Genomic DNA, 14,008 nt, shown 5'->3' on the forward strand with positions numbered 1-14,008 from the left:
GTCAGTACTGGGGTAGACCATACAGGAGGGAGCTAGGGCTGCCACAAACGATTATTTTTGCAATTAGTCGACTAATCAGATCATGCATCCATTGGACGTAAAACATACAGCTTATTGCACCATCAGCATCTGCTCTTATATAACTATCATTAGCTTACAGCTTTAAGTGTTTAAGGTATGTGCTAACTAAAAATAAAGACAAGATGAGAGTTTATTAAATTTTAATGACATTTGCAGATTGTTTTGATGGAGTTTAATCTGCTTGACGTTTATTCAGCTGTGTAAAAACTATAACTTTAATCTCAGCCAAACCGATTTACTCAGGAACAAATAAAATACTGAAAAAGCCAAACAATAACATTTTTAAGTTATCTAAGTGACTTATATATCATGTTTAACCTGAGTAGCGAAAGAAGGGTTTGAAAACGATTTGCCGGGAGTCCGGTGCTCTCACGGCTCTAGTGAGCCTTGCCCCCGGCTAGCTATCGAGCTAGTGGGTAACAGACGTCTCCGAAAACGTCGGAGCGCTTTTGAAAATATGTGGCGTCTTGATAAACTGAGCAGATATTTGAGGTTTACACAGCTACATTCTCGCCTGAAAATATGTTAAACGTTTATTTTGTGACCCAGAAAGAATAATAAGAGTAATATTAAAACTAACTAGCTGCCGCCATTGTTGGAAACTGAGCTGGGCTGCGCTATGAATTCTGGGACACAGCTTCTTCTTCTTCGAGGTTTAACGGCAGCTGGCATCCTTGTACATGCAGTGCTGCCATCTTCTGTTTCAGTCCGTTATTACACTCTTAAATCCTACTACTTATTCCTGCGTCTTTTGTGATCTTACAAAGCTTCAAACGACGCATCGACTATTAAATCAGTCGTCGACGTAATCGTGACTAGTCGACTAATCGTGGCAGCCCTAGTTTGAAGTTTCTCACATTTTGTACAAAACAGGCAACTCTGTGTCAGTACTGGGGTAGACCATACAGGAGGGAGCACACACCTATTGGCCCCTTGCTATTGTGAAATCTCTGGACTGTCTACTGCTCTGTTGTCACATGGGCTCAGTCTGACATTACATGTGAAAGCGACAGTTTAGAGGCTGTTTAAAGTTCTCTTTGACTCATTCAGTGTCTCAGAAAACTGAGTCTGGATTTTCTTTTTCCTGAGGTGCTGATTCAGATTTTCTTCCTAAGAACTACAGTTGACATCATGCATATTTATTATTCCTACTTTTCTTAGATAGTTTTTTTTTAATGTATGTTAATTAAATTACACCAACCTTTAATAACTTGGACACTTTCTCACAACTACGTCAGCTTACAGGACCTTCTTCCAGTTTTACTCAAATAAGCTCAACAAAAAGTGTTCAGACTTTTTTTTTTTTAAATGCAAATAAAAACCAACTGAAAATGACTCGCAGTGATCCCACTTGGTCTACAGCTTTCTCCATGCGTGTGTAGGGCTGTGATGTGCGTAGGCCTCCAAAATGTTAGTTCTTTTTCAAGTTGTTGCTAATAAATGTTTAACCATATTTACTTTTACTGAAATTTCTGTAAGCAAAAAAGGGAGAAATGGGAAATAACTCGGTCTATGTGTGCATCTCAGAGCTCTGAAAACAAATAAACAGCAGATGCCACACTGGGAGATTCCTGCCTGCAGAGTTAGCAGCATGATGAACTGCCACAGTTCTTGTAGTCTGCAGTGATGCAATAGCTGCAGTAAAGAGTTATAGCAGATCAACTCGTAATTATGAGACCGATTGGCCCTTTAGCGGAAAACTGTCAATTTTTGGTCTCTGGCTAATGGATGGGATGGGCCGGTTTAATTTTTAGACTTGTATTTAAGAGGTCACCACTGTCTGCCCAGCTGTGGGGTTACTGTGTCCTGCAGACAACACTGAAAAGTATTAAAACTGATGGTCTGAACTAGGGCTGTTCGATATAAGGATATATGTCGGATGACAATATAAAGACGTCTATCGTTTCATTTTACGCTATCGTTTGTTTCGTGGTGTCGCAAAATAAACTGTTTACGGCAATATTTTTTCATCGTTTTGATGGTCACTGTAGTGGCTATATTAATTTCTTAAAGTTCTCTCTTTCTCTTATATTTAATATAAACACACTACGGACAGACAAGCGCCTGTTTTTATGCGTTGTGGTTAGCAACAATGACGGTAACACCATCGCGTGTCCGCTTGTTTATGTTCCACATAAACCTTTCACAATAAAGCTCAAGATCCTGTTGAGACTTTTCAAAATAAACTGAATCACGTGAAAGAGCAGATTATTTACGGATGAGAAGCAAAAAAAGATCCGCCAGGTGCTAAAAAATAAACCTTAGACTCAAACGTTAGAACAGGCTTTTCCCCGCAGCACGCCGTGTAATAAATACTCACAAAGAAACGGCGGCCGTTACAACTTATGTCTAAAAATGTATCGTTTCATGCATCGGTTAAAACACTCGACTCCAGCTACATGACGCGCAGCTGGAAACACTTCCCGCAAGTCGAGCTGCCCGAGATTCACAGAATTTACAGAAATTGTTACATTTTTGTGATTTATATCGTTATCGGACGATAGAATTCTTATATCGGGATATGAGATTTTGGTCATATCGCACAGCCCTAGCTGAACTTCCCCACTAGCCAAACTCTGTTTTGTCATCATTTCTAAATTAGGCATGTTTCCCAGATTTTCATATTGGAGAAATATGGACAACATATAGCTGTAATAATCCAGTATCAATCAACCAAGCAATCAGCCAGTAGAGAACGCATATTAAGATATTATATGAGTTTATTTCAGAAAACATACTTGTTATATGCAGTATGCCAACAAAACGCCCACATGCTCTTGACTGTAATTCATACTTACACACATTATGTGTTTTTGTACACTCAGCTGTTCTAAGTTTATATGTGTGTATACATTTATTCTTCATGCCAGCAGCAGCTGTTGTCCTTTTCCCGGAGCCTCCTTGGTGCTTTTGTCTTCCTCCAAAAATTGGGAAGTCATTGGAGCACATGACACTCCTCCAAAGTAAAAGTCTCCCAAAGAAGAATTTTTATTTTCTAAGGAGCAAAAGAGATGGAGTATAAGTGTAGAGAAACTTTCTCTGTTTGGACATAAAAAGCAAAGAAGCAACAAAGCAGTGCTCACCATGACAGCAGGAAATCTCATCTTAGTGACTGACTGCGCTTCCAGTGTTTAGACAATGATCTGCCATTCACTGACATGGATCACCGTAATGGTGCAAGCTGCAGCATTTGTAGGAGTTTGATCTAACAGATTTTATTTCAGCTTTTTACAAACATAGAGATCCACGCTGACTAAATCACAAAAGGCTTTTTTCCCCCCCTTCAGGATGAAATCTAATCCCCCGGCCAATATTTCTAATAAATGCTGCTGATATGTGCTGATATTGGATTATGGCTGACAAATTGGCACCACTGCTTTTGTTGGTGAATTAGCTGAAAGAAGTCTGACAGACACGCTCACTTTACCTGCTAAAGCCAGCGAAGCTAATACAGCAGTCTGTCATGAAGGAAGCAATAAATCCTGCTTTCGAGAAGGTTATAATGTTCAGCTCGTTGAGCAGGAAGATGCATCTGTTGTTGAACTCCGTGAACCGCTCAGTGTTTCTCTGTCCAAAGTAACCTGTTATGAAAATATGATTGCATATTTTTGAGTATAAATTAAATATTTCAGAAAACAAAAACACTGCCATGTTCTTTTCTCAGTGTACACTTCATGGATCTTTACGTGTCTGGCTATTAAATGCTCGATGCAAGTCTTCCTGAGGAAGACCTTAGCAGCGGGGTTAGTGAAGGTTTTTGGTACCTTAAGCTGTCTTGTTTGCAGTCTGCTTGTGGTCCTTTTGGCCAGGCTGTGGTTGAATTCAGTTCAATTCAATTTTATTTATATAGCACTAAATTACAACAACAGTCAGCTCAAAGCGCTTTATATTGGAAGGTAGACCCTACAATAATACATACAGAGAAAAACCCAACAATCACATGACCCCCTATGAAAAAGCACTTTGGCGACAGTGGGAAGGAAAAACTCCCTTTTAACAGGAAGAAACCTCCGGCAGAACCAGGCTCAGGGAGGGGCGGGGCCATCTGCTGCGACCGGTTGGGGTGAGAACTAAAGAGGGACTGCATTTGCCAACATTCAACTGTAAACTACAAACAAGCTTTTGATTATCTTTTTAGAAACCACAGATATCCACTGACAAGCTCTGAAATACTGTCAATTATCTCTAGAGACAAAGTTATCTGATCAGAGTTTAAGTTCAGCTCACCCTTTGATCTGTTTAGATCTTTCCCCCCAAAGGTTTCTTTTTGCAACATTGGTAATATCTGGTGTATAAACTGTAGGAAACTGTGGGCAATACTGAAGAGGTTGGACACTTGTAGTGACTATATGCTGCTGATGTGTGGCATCATTTCGAGAAGCTGTCCGGGAACTAAAATCACAATGTTGTTTCAGCTGGTTTTATTTTCATTTTATTATTTAGGGGGGGATTAACTTCCCATGCATGGTAGTTTAGTGTTAGTTGTTTTTTACTCTCCTATATATATATTTTTTCCCTCTGTTCTTCCTGAAAGACAGGCGTCCTCTGGAGAATGACTCCAAAAAATAAGCAAACACTTGAAATTTGATCTGAGTGCTTGAGCTGAGTTTCTTTTGGTTCTATTGGGTTTGAATTCGATTTCAAACCACCTGCGAATATGCTTTAATCTGCTCATATAGTTTTGGATTTGATCATGGCCTTTTTTTTTTTGTTTTCTGTTGAGAGGTGGTAGCAGAATGTGAACATGGTCTCTGAGGTTTTGAACAAGATGGATTTTTTTTTTCTCTTTTTAGTTTCTCTTTTTGCTCAGGTGGAGATGCCACGCTCAAAAAAACCAAGATAAAAAAATGAGCCAGTAAAACAATTTTGGTGCTATAGTATCTACAGAGGATCGAAATTCAATTCATCCTGTTGTCGTGTTGCTAAAACCCTACATACCCGCCAAAAAGCATCACGAGGCTTTAGAAATAAAAATACAACAGTGTGTGGCTGTTTGGTAAGAGAGTTCAGAAGTAACACGTGTGGTAAGAGGAGGGTGGAGGAAGAAACGTCCCCAGAGACGGCAGCTGAAGGAATGTAGGCTCGGGCTTGGTTGACCTGACAGGTCAGCAGCAAATGGTGGTAGGAGTGCAGGAGGAGGTGTGGGAGGGTGAGAAAGCGGTTCCTTTTCCCAGCCGGAGGATTCGCAGCTCTGCAGCTCCACACTGGAGTGCAGCTTTCGCCAACACACCTTACATAAAGCGTTGACAAAGCAGTCAATTAAACTGCAGTTATTACCTGCTTTGTGACAGCACTGAGAAATTGTGTAATAACTTCATTTCGGATGAAACGAGATGGGGAATATTAGACCAAATGAGAAGCCATTTTTCCCCCTCACCCCCTTAGCCCTCCATCCCCGTCATGTTGATATGTAAGAGCAGCATTCGCAACAGTTGAGCTGCCCAGGGAGTTTAGCTGTGCCAACCTGCTGTCACGAATCTGTTTCTCTGTTTGCTTCTGTACTCTTAAATTAACCCTCATGGACACAAAGCATACAGAGAAAGGCAAACTCTGTCCTGGCTGCTGCCCACTCACTTTCTCTACCAACTCAACCTACCCTCTCTTCCCTTAACATCTCTCTCTCTGACCTTTTGTTTTCCACTCCACCTCAAATCAAGATTCTCCCGTGTCCATCCTTATTGTTGTCTTCTTATTTTTACCATTCTTCTTCGCCTGTGGAGTTTTTTTTTTTATTCATTTGAGGTTTTCTTTCTTTTTTTGTGCTGTCTGTTTTCCTTGCACTACAATGAAGAAAAGACATCCTTTCTGCTTGTTGATGGGTTTTGCATAGTAGGATGCAGATTATCTGGCCGCCTCTGCAGGAATTTTGAATAGTTGAGTGAAGTGAAAGATGCTTTTTGGCGGCAGTTGTATAGTTTTTGTACCTATTAGAAACCCCCCCCCCCCCCCCCCCCCCCCCTCTTATCTTTTATAAATTAGGGCTGAACATCACAGTAACAAATTGGCAATGCTTTGTTGCAGTGTATGAGGCAGAGCATGCACTGATCAGCAATTGGGGAAATCGGCACAACTAACACCTGTTCTGATTTTGGTTTTTTTTACATAACATGGGACTACTTGCTGTATAATCTCTGTCTCTCTTCCACAGCATGTGTCTCATCCTGTCTTCCTTCTCTCACCCCAACCAATCACAGCAGATGGCCCCGCCCCTCCCTGAGCCTGGTTCTGCTGGAGGTTTCTTCCTGTTAAAAGGGAGTTTTTCCTTCCCACTGTTGCCAAAGTGCTTGCTCATAGGGGGTCATATGATTGTTGGGTTTTTCTCTGTATGTATTATTGTTGGGTCTACCTTCCAATATAAAGCGCCTTGAGGCGACTGTTGTTGTGATTTGGCGCTGTATAAATAAAACTGAATTGAATAATTTATTCATATTGAATATTTGTAGACAGACAAATTGCTCCCCTGACTAAGAACGGCTTTGCACCACCATCAACCAGAATCTGCACAACCTGATGGTTCCACTGTTGCCTCACAGCAAGAAGGTCCTGGTTTCGAATCCCCCATCTGGCCTTTGATTGTCTGCATGGGTTCTCTGCCCATACTTCCAAAAACTGTTTGTGGGTTTAGTTTAATTGGTGATCCTTCATTGGCTGTAGGTATAAATGGTTATTTGTATCTCGGTATCGGCCCTGCCAGGTTGGCAAACTGTCCAGAGTGTACCCCGCCTCCTCGCTCTATAGCACCTGGGATAGGCTTCAGATAAATTGAATATTTTTTAAAATTTTCCTTCACTTGCAAACTCTCAGCCTTCTTCTTCTTTTTTGATAATTCGTCACTTTGCTTTTGCACAGTGCTGCCACCACCACAAGTTTGTCAGCCATCTTTGTTGAGCACCATCTTTTTCTTTCTTTTTCTTTCTCTGCTGTCTGTACTTCTATTGACTGTGGCTTAATTTTGTTATCTTACAGAGCTCAGACTGGACTCAACCAAGGACTCCTTTTGTTTCATAGACATGGCATCAAGAAACTAGAAGTACCTTAGTTTTCAGTTTCTCTGAGTTTTCTCTCTGTTTGCCTCGTCTGCTCTGCTATTCCCTTTCAAGCCTCACTTGTTCACTTTCATTTTCTCTGTGCACGTTACCATTTTTTCTCTCCCTGTCCTCTCTGTTATTTGTCTGGGAATCTAGTTTGAAACTCCCCCCTCTTGACTTGCTGGTTGTTTGTTATCTAGATGAAAAGCGATGTGCTTGTCTTGTCAAATGGGCTTCTCAAAGCCAGCACATTGTTTCTAAATTGCTGAACATGTTGCTGCTGCTAAACAGGTTCGGTATTTTTATCTAACGGCATGGTGTTCTCTCATGCCTACCCACTCTTTAGTTTGCTCTCCTTCCTGGCTACAGCTTGTGAACCCCTGCCGTCCGCTCGGCTACCCCTCTCTTACATAATGTATCACTGAGCTGAACCTCAAAGACTTTACTTTGATTAGATTTGCAGTCTTTTCTTATCACCCTGGAAACGCCACGCTACACAGCAGAGGACAAGCACAAGTGAAGGGTTTCTGTGTAGCTGCTAATGATGCAACACACTTTGCAGCCTTTGGTTTTGCTACATTCTTATGTTGTATTTTTAAAAGGCCATTACGGTTTCCTTTAGTAATGACATGGTGAGCATGAGCCAGTGGGGCACCTGTTGTGCCAGCTGTTTTTATATTTTACATAAGTAATGCTACGATTGGCTGCGTGTTATTTCTGTCATAGCAGAGCAACGGCAAATGTTCTTTTGTGTTCGGGAAAATTTTTTTTATCCAATCGTCACAGGACATTTTGCCACATTGCCAGAAAATAACAATTTAGTTCCACTTTTTCAGTGTGAGGATTTTAGTTTGTCACGGAGGATACTACTCAGTCAAAAAGTTGTGTAATATTTTAGGGAACTTTCTGAAATGTGATAGACAACCTTAAGGATGGCTTTGTGTTTAGAGTTAAAGAAAGATTGAGTGCAGTTAAAGGATCGAGCATTTTTAGAATTTAGTTCCTTAAAGGTGTGTTGAAGCGGTCTTAAAACCCCCCCAATAAACCCCCCAGACTTGAGCCTGATTTATAATCCTGTATTGATATGCAGAGAGGTTTTCACCCTGTGCCACTGTGCCAATAAAATCTGCCTTTCTTATGGCTTCAACTGGAATGCAGTCTAACGTGTACAAGGCTCGCAAAATTTCAAAATCCCTGGTAGCTCTTTGGGCAGGCACTCTTCAGTTTTTGGTAGCCCAAAATAAATTTAAGTAGCCCGAATTTAAAAAAAAAAAAAAAAAAGAAAAAGAAAAAAAAAAAAAAAAAAAAAGAGGACAATGTTTTGATTGATGGTTTGTTTCCTTTACAATATTATACATTAAAGTATAATATTGTAAAGGAAACAAAACATCAATCTAAAAATATTTAAAACGCAAATTACAACAACAAATTACAATCATCAACTCAAATATTTGGTTCTAATTGAACAGAAATTTCTATAAACTTGCAAGAACTGTGTAGAACATGAATCAGTGTTCAGTAAGAGGAAAGTGGAACCAAGATCTAGGACCTTTGCTTTTTGAAGTTTGCAAAGACTGCTAAATCTTGCCAATGGTAGTTCACTCTTTGCAACATAGTACGCTGTTCTAAACAGCTTTTTCAGGACTTCTTGTTATGCTTGGTTTATTTTTAGTATGTTTTTTGTAATTGGTGTTTGTTCTGGGAAAGATTCTGCAGACTGAGCAATAATGCATTTCTTGCATTTCTCATGGGTTCTGATGGGGTCTTTCTTAAAATGACTGGTCCCAGTAACAAAGGCGCTTGTCGACTCAGAAATCGAGGGAAACTCACAACATACCTGGCAGAACATTATGTTATTTAGCTCGTCATATTCCAGCCGCAGAAATTCTTTTGTCCATGAAGTGGACCGTGAAAGCAAAAAACAAGCGCAAATTCAAACGCGATTTCCATGTGTCACATATTGACAGTGGCTCATCGATGCCGATGACATAATTACTCAGCTACATTTGTGAAAGAATGCAAAAGCATATCTTTCCTTCCTATGATAGCCTGACGGGCAGGGCTGAGATGGATTTTGGTAGCCCGACTGGAAAAATCGCTAGCCCCGGGACGTCGGGCTAGCGATTTTGCGAGCCCTGGTGTAACCAAACATGCCTTTTATTAGAAACGTGGCCTATTTTATGCTTAAACGGGAGCAGCAAGTTTCTAAAAAGACTATGAATATGAGTTTTGTTCTCATATAAAAACAAAAAACAAACATAAATGAGCTGCTATTAGAAGAAAGCACCGAAAATAAAACGGGGGATATTTTGCGCACACATGAATAAAAGGTGTTTCGTGAAATCTTAGTTGCCTTTTGGCTTAAAGACAAAAAGGTTAAAAACCACTAGTGCGTACACTCGCCCTCACTCAAGGCCACTCCTCCCTGAGCCTGGTTCTGCTGGAGGTTTCTTCCTGTCAAACAGGAGTTTTTTCTTCCCACTGTCGCCAACGTGCTTGCTCATTAGGGGGTCATATGATTGTTGGGGATTTCTTACACTGTGAATGTGCAGTCTGAACAGCATTTTATTTTTTAAATTAAGCTCAAGACAGTTAGGTAGTAACTGAATCTATGGAACAACAAAGGGGACAAAGATGACACATTAATTAACTGCTGTGTTTTTGTCTCCCTTGGAAGGAAGCTGACTTTCACATTCAATAACAGAAACTGAACCGCAGACATGTTCAGCTGCTGAGGGAATTTCCAGAAGTGACATGCCCATGTGACTTTAGGCAATCACCGTTTGCTAGAGTTTGTGGAAGTGGCATCATCGGCTCAACACTGAGTACGAATCCGTAATTATAGTTTTCCAGCCAAACAACCAGTGAAAAGTGATATATTCTCTGAGGCGCACCCATCAGTGTGTTCAGTGTTTTCCTCTGTTTGGTGTTTGGGGAACTGTTCATTTTTATCATTCTTGCACGGCTTAAGTTGTATCATGTGGAGAAAAAATAAAGCAAGGGCAAAAAGAGAAAAACAACACAAATCACGTGAGGATGTCGCTGTATGTGGACTTGCTTGCCCAGCAGTAGGGAGATGTGGTTTGTTCACTGTGTGCTGACGGTGTATTTAAGCTCAGCATACGACTGGGTGTCTCAGTAAATTGGTAAAAATTCCCATTTTAAAAAACAAACAAGAGCACCACTCTGGTTTTTGAATTTAAAAAAAAAAATCACAGCTGCTTGAGGAAAAGTTAATTCAACCTTTTATTGGCTTTGCTGGTTATAGAGCTTCAGTACTTGCTCTTGAAGCTTTCTAATTCAGTAACCAACACCATTCTTACACTACATTATTCCCTTTGAAGTCTATACCTTCATATATAAAGCACCTCGAGGCCATTGTTGTTGTGATTTGGTTATATAAATTGAATTGAACTGAATTGAATTTCACATCAGTTGAAACCCATCTGAGTTCTCCTGATGACTAGCATGTATGGGAAGCTGTACAGGGAATAGCGGTAGGCAGAAACATTCCCAATTACCTCTCCTTGACTTCCCTCGTGCACTCAGTCCTGCCGGAGCCGGCCAGAGAAAACCATTAGCCTCTTGGAGGAAATATGAACATCTACCATTACATCTGGACAGTGTGCTTATGAGGAAGGCGACAGTTTGGAGACAGCACTCATCTTGTGTTAATGGTTAGGAGGAAGTTAACTCTAGATAATGCAGAACGGTTGTTTGGTTGTCAGCTAAGCTTATAGGTTGGACACGAAATGGGATGTGGTGTGTTTTGGGTGAGTGAAGCATTTCAGTTTCATTGATTGCTCATTCCTGGAAAACAAGTAAATTCATCATTCCTTTTAAAGTAGCATGTGCTGCTCCTAAGTGTTTTTCAGAAGCAAAGGTGCTCTATCTTATCTACATTAAAAGGAAGGAGGCAAAGTGAGAGCAGAGATGTTTAATGCACAGATCTCCAAAGATGAGACATCTGAAGGCCGGGTATTTTGCTATATTTATGATCAGATTTAACGCTAAAGTGTTAGTAACCATTGATGTGTGTGTGTGTCCCAATTGCATCACCACATCCACATGTACCTACCGCCTGTTGTTGCGCGACTGGTCTTGAGAGACGAGACGGCGAACAGAGTGCAGTATATATTTGTAGTTGTGTATCACATATAAACTGGAGAAATGAATATTCTGCAGATGGATGATGAATTAAAGGGGAAAAAGTTACTTTAATAAGTTCTTGGAAGATTGAAATACCACTTGTGATCAAACAGTTCTGAGAAGCTGGATCCACAAGAATAGTTTCTGACTGCCTGCTCTGTATATTCTAGTTTCAGTGTGAACCTCAAACTTTTGTTTCAAGTTGTCCTGAATTTCATGTGGAAGGAGTTCATCGCTGGTGTTAGGAGACGGGTCTGCTGTTATAACTGGGCAGGTTTAAGTTGAAGAGTCCACAGTATGAAAGCCCAATGACAGCACATCAGATGAGGCACAAAATCTAGAGCATCCTTGTCATATATATATATATTTGAATTCATGGGGTTGTGGACTGTGAATTCAACCCACACGTTTACACTGTCAAAATGGACTTCTGCTTTAACCTGTGACTGTTGTGCGTGCCACGCCGTGCTGTCTCAGAGCCCATTGAAAACATAGGTTTTTCTTTTTTGGCTACACCTACACAGTCTTCAACACCTGGACCTGGTGTGATTTCACTCGCTGCAATACCGTCAACTTCCCAAAAATAAAGAAAAAATCAAATAGAAGGGTTTGTGTTTTGACACACTGGAGGAGATCGAGTGCCCATCGTGGAGGCAAAATGGGTTTTAAACCAAGACAGGTTTCAGATTTTTACGAGCCCCTCCTCAGAACCTTTTCGTCACACCTCATGTTCATAGTGGAGTATTTTTTATAAATGGTATAATTCTTAAATTATAGTTCCATTTACAAAAGTATAATTCTCTGTTTGGGCATGTTACTATTATAAGACTTATTAGGATCATTATTAAATCCTTTACTCAGACATGGTTGATGGAGCCCGTTCTCACTCCCGAGGCGTAACATGGCGACGTTTTGTCACGTCCCGCGGCGTTCCTGAGGAACGCGAAAGGAGACTTTCGGCATTCTTATGGTACACGGCGGGTTATGGCTGAAATCCAGTGCAATGACGCTCCCGCGGTAATCGACGTTCCAGCCCTAAACCTAACCTTATCCCTAGCCCTAACCATAACCTTTTCCCTCACCTTAAACAGGACTTAAATGATGTTAAATAGCGTGTTTCTAAGCGATTTGAAGAAAAAGAGCGAACATGTGTAGATTGAGTCCATACGGTTCTCATATTTCCTCATTTTTCCGAGGTCATCATTTAGGAACGTGGTGGGTAGCCGAAAACGTAATATGGTGACGATTTGTCACCTAGCGTAAAATGTTACGCTTTGGGAGTGAGAACGTGTTGGTTGATCTGTGTATAAAGGTGTAGATAGCATGAAATCAAGCAGTTGAATAATACAATGAAGAATGCATGTTCTCCTGTATTTAAAGATGTATATAAATATGGTTAATTTAAAATATTCTGGCCAAGTGAAAGTATGTAGCTGTAGATCTAAAAAAAGAAAGTAATTTCCTGTGATAGTCTGCATCCTACCTGCAAAAACCTGCTATCACAGACGGGACTGAATTCAGTGGGAAGCTGCACTGGTGTCCCAGTCAGCAGTCATGAATGGACGCTGCTGTTTCCACAGTGAGTCACCTCTTCGTGTTTGCACTCATTGAGCTTGAGTGTGTGCAGATACTAATGATGAGTGTGTGACTGTTATTATTACATCCTGATTGCATAAATGTATATGACCTTAGTGTGTGTGTGTGTGTGTGTTTGTGCTGACATTATCCATTTAGAGAGGATGCAGAGCAGGAGGGGACAACACAGGAGTCCAGGATGTGACTCAGTGGACAGAGATAAAGGATACAGCTCCCTTCATTCATATTTTTTAAGCAGTATGTAAAATGTGCCGCTGTGACGGCATGTGCATGCCAGTCCTACAGCCTGCCAGCTGAACAGAGTGCAGGCACCGGTTCATGGGTGTGCTCAAGGACAATGGTACAAATTGTGGGCAGATCCAATCAGCGTAGTACTTCTTGAATTCCTACTTTAGTGAAGCACAGCAACAGCAAAACCCAGTCGTCCCCGAAGACATTTTTGTGGCTTTGCAAGTCATTTGAGTCACTTCAGTTCCTCACACTCTTCTTTTCCTTCTCACTGATGATCCAGAGCCCGTGTCTATGTTTCTGTTCTTTATTATTAACATAGCCCTACTCAGCCAGCCGTAGCTGCAATATTAAATTCAAAAGCCCTTTTGTTCTTCAAGTGCCTCTTAAAATTGTCCCTAGAGGAAAAGCGTTTCACATGGAGTGCTTTTGGTCAAACATTTAACTTGCAGCATTCCTTCCTGGATTTAAAGATGGTCAACATGGTTAAAAAGCATCAGTAAACAGATTTTACCTATTTGATTATTGTGATTAATAACTATGTTAAGATAATCATATTTCACTTGGAAATGTTAAAATCCATCCATCTGTTCTTTTTCTGTGTGGCCTTCAAAAGCCAGCAGAGAGACACAATCTCGCCACCTCTCCCTGGGTCTGACCCTAGGCCTTGTCGTAGTTGAATGAAGTCCTAGTTCCCTAAACACCCCTCTGATGCTCCTCACCATATCTCCAAGGTTCAGCCCAGACAACCTTTGGATGAAGTTCACTTTTGCAGCCTGCAAAATTACTCTTTTGGTTAAGTGGAGTTCGTGGGTGGGAATTTAGACTGATCAGTAAATCCACAGGTTTGCCTTTGCTCTCTTTTTACCACAATACTCTACTGGCTTTTGTGATAAAGACCAGCTATAATGCTGCACCAGTGGGTC

General features: G+C 40.8%; 1 protein-coding gene across 4 annotated transcripts in view; it reads left to right on the forward strand.

Moving 5' to 3' along the window:
• Positions 1-14,008, forward strand: part of rptor (regulatory associated protein of MTOR, complex 1) — a 229,137-nt gene that overhangs the window by 30,104 nt on the left and 185,025 nt on the right. The gene's annotated exons all lie outside the window — the stretch shown is intronic.

The sequence above is a fragment of the Neolamprologus brichardi genome, chromosome 6 (genome assembly GCF_056152115.1).
Source record: "Neolamprologus brichardi isolate AB-2024 chromosome 6, ASM5615211v1, whole genome shotgun sequence".
Taxonomy (NCBI): domain Eukaryota; kingdom Metazoa; phylum Chordata; class Actinopteri; order Cichliformes; family Cichlidae; genus Neolamprologus; species Neolamprologus brichardi.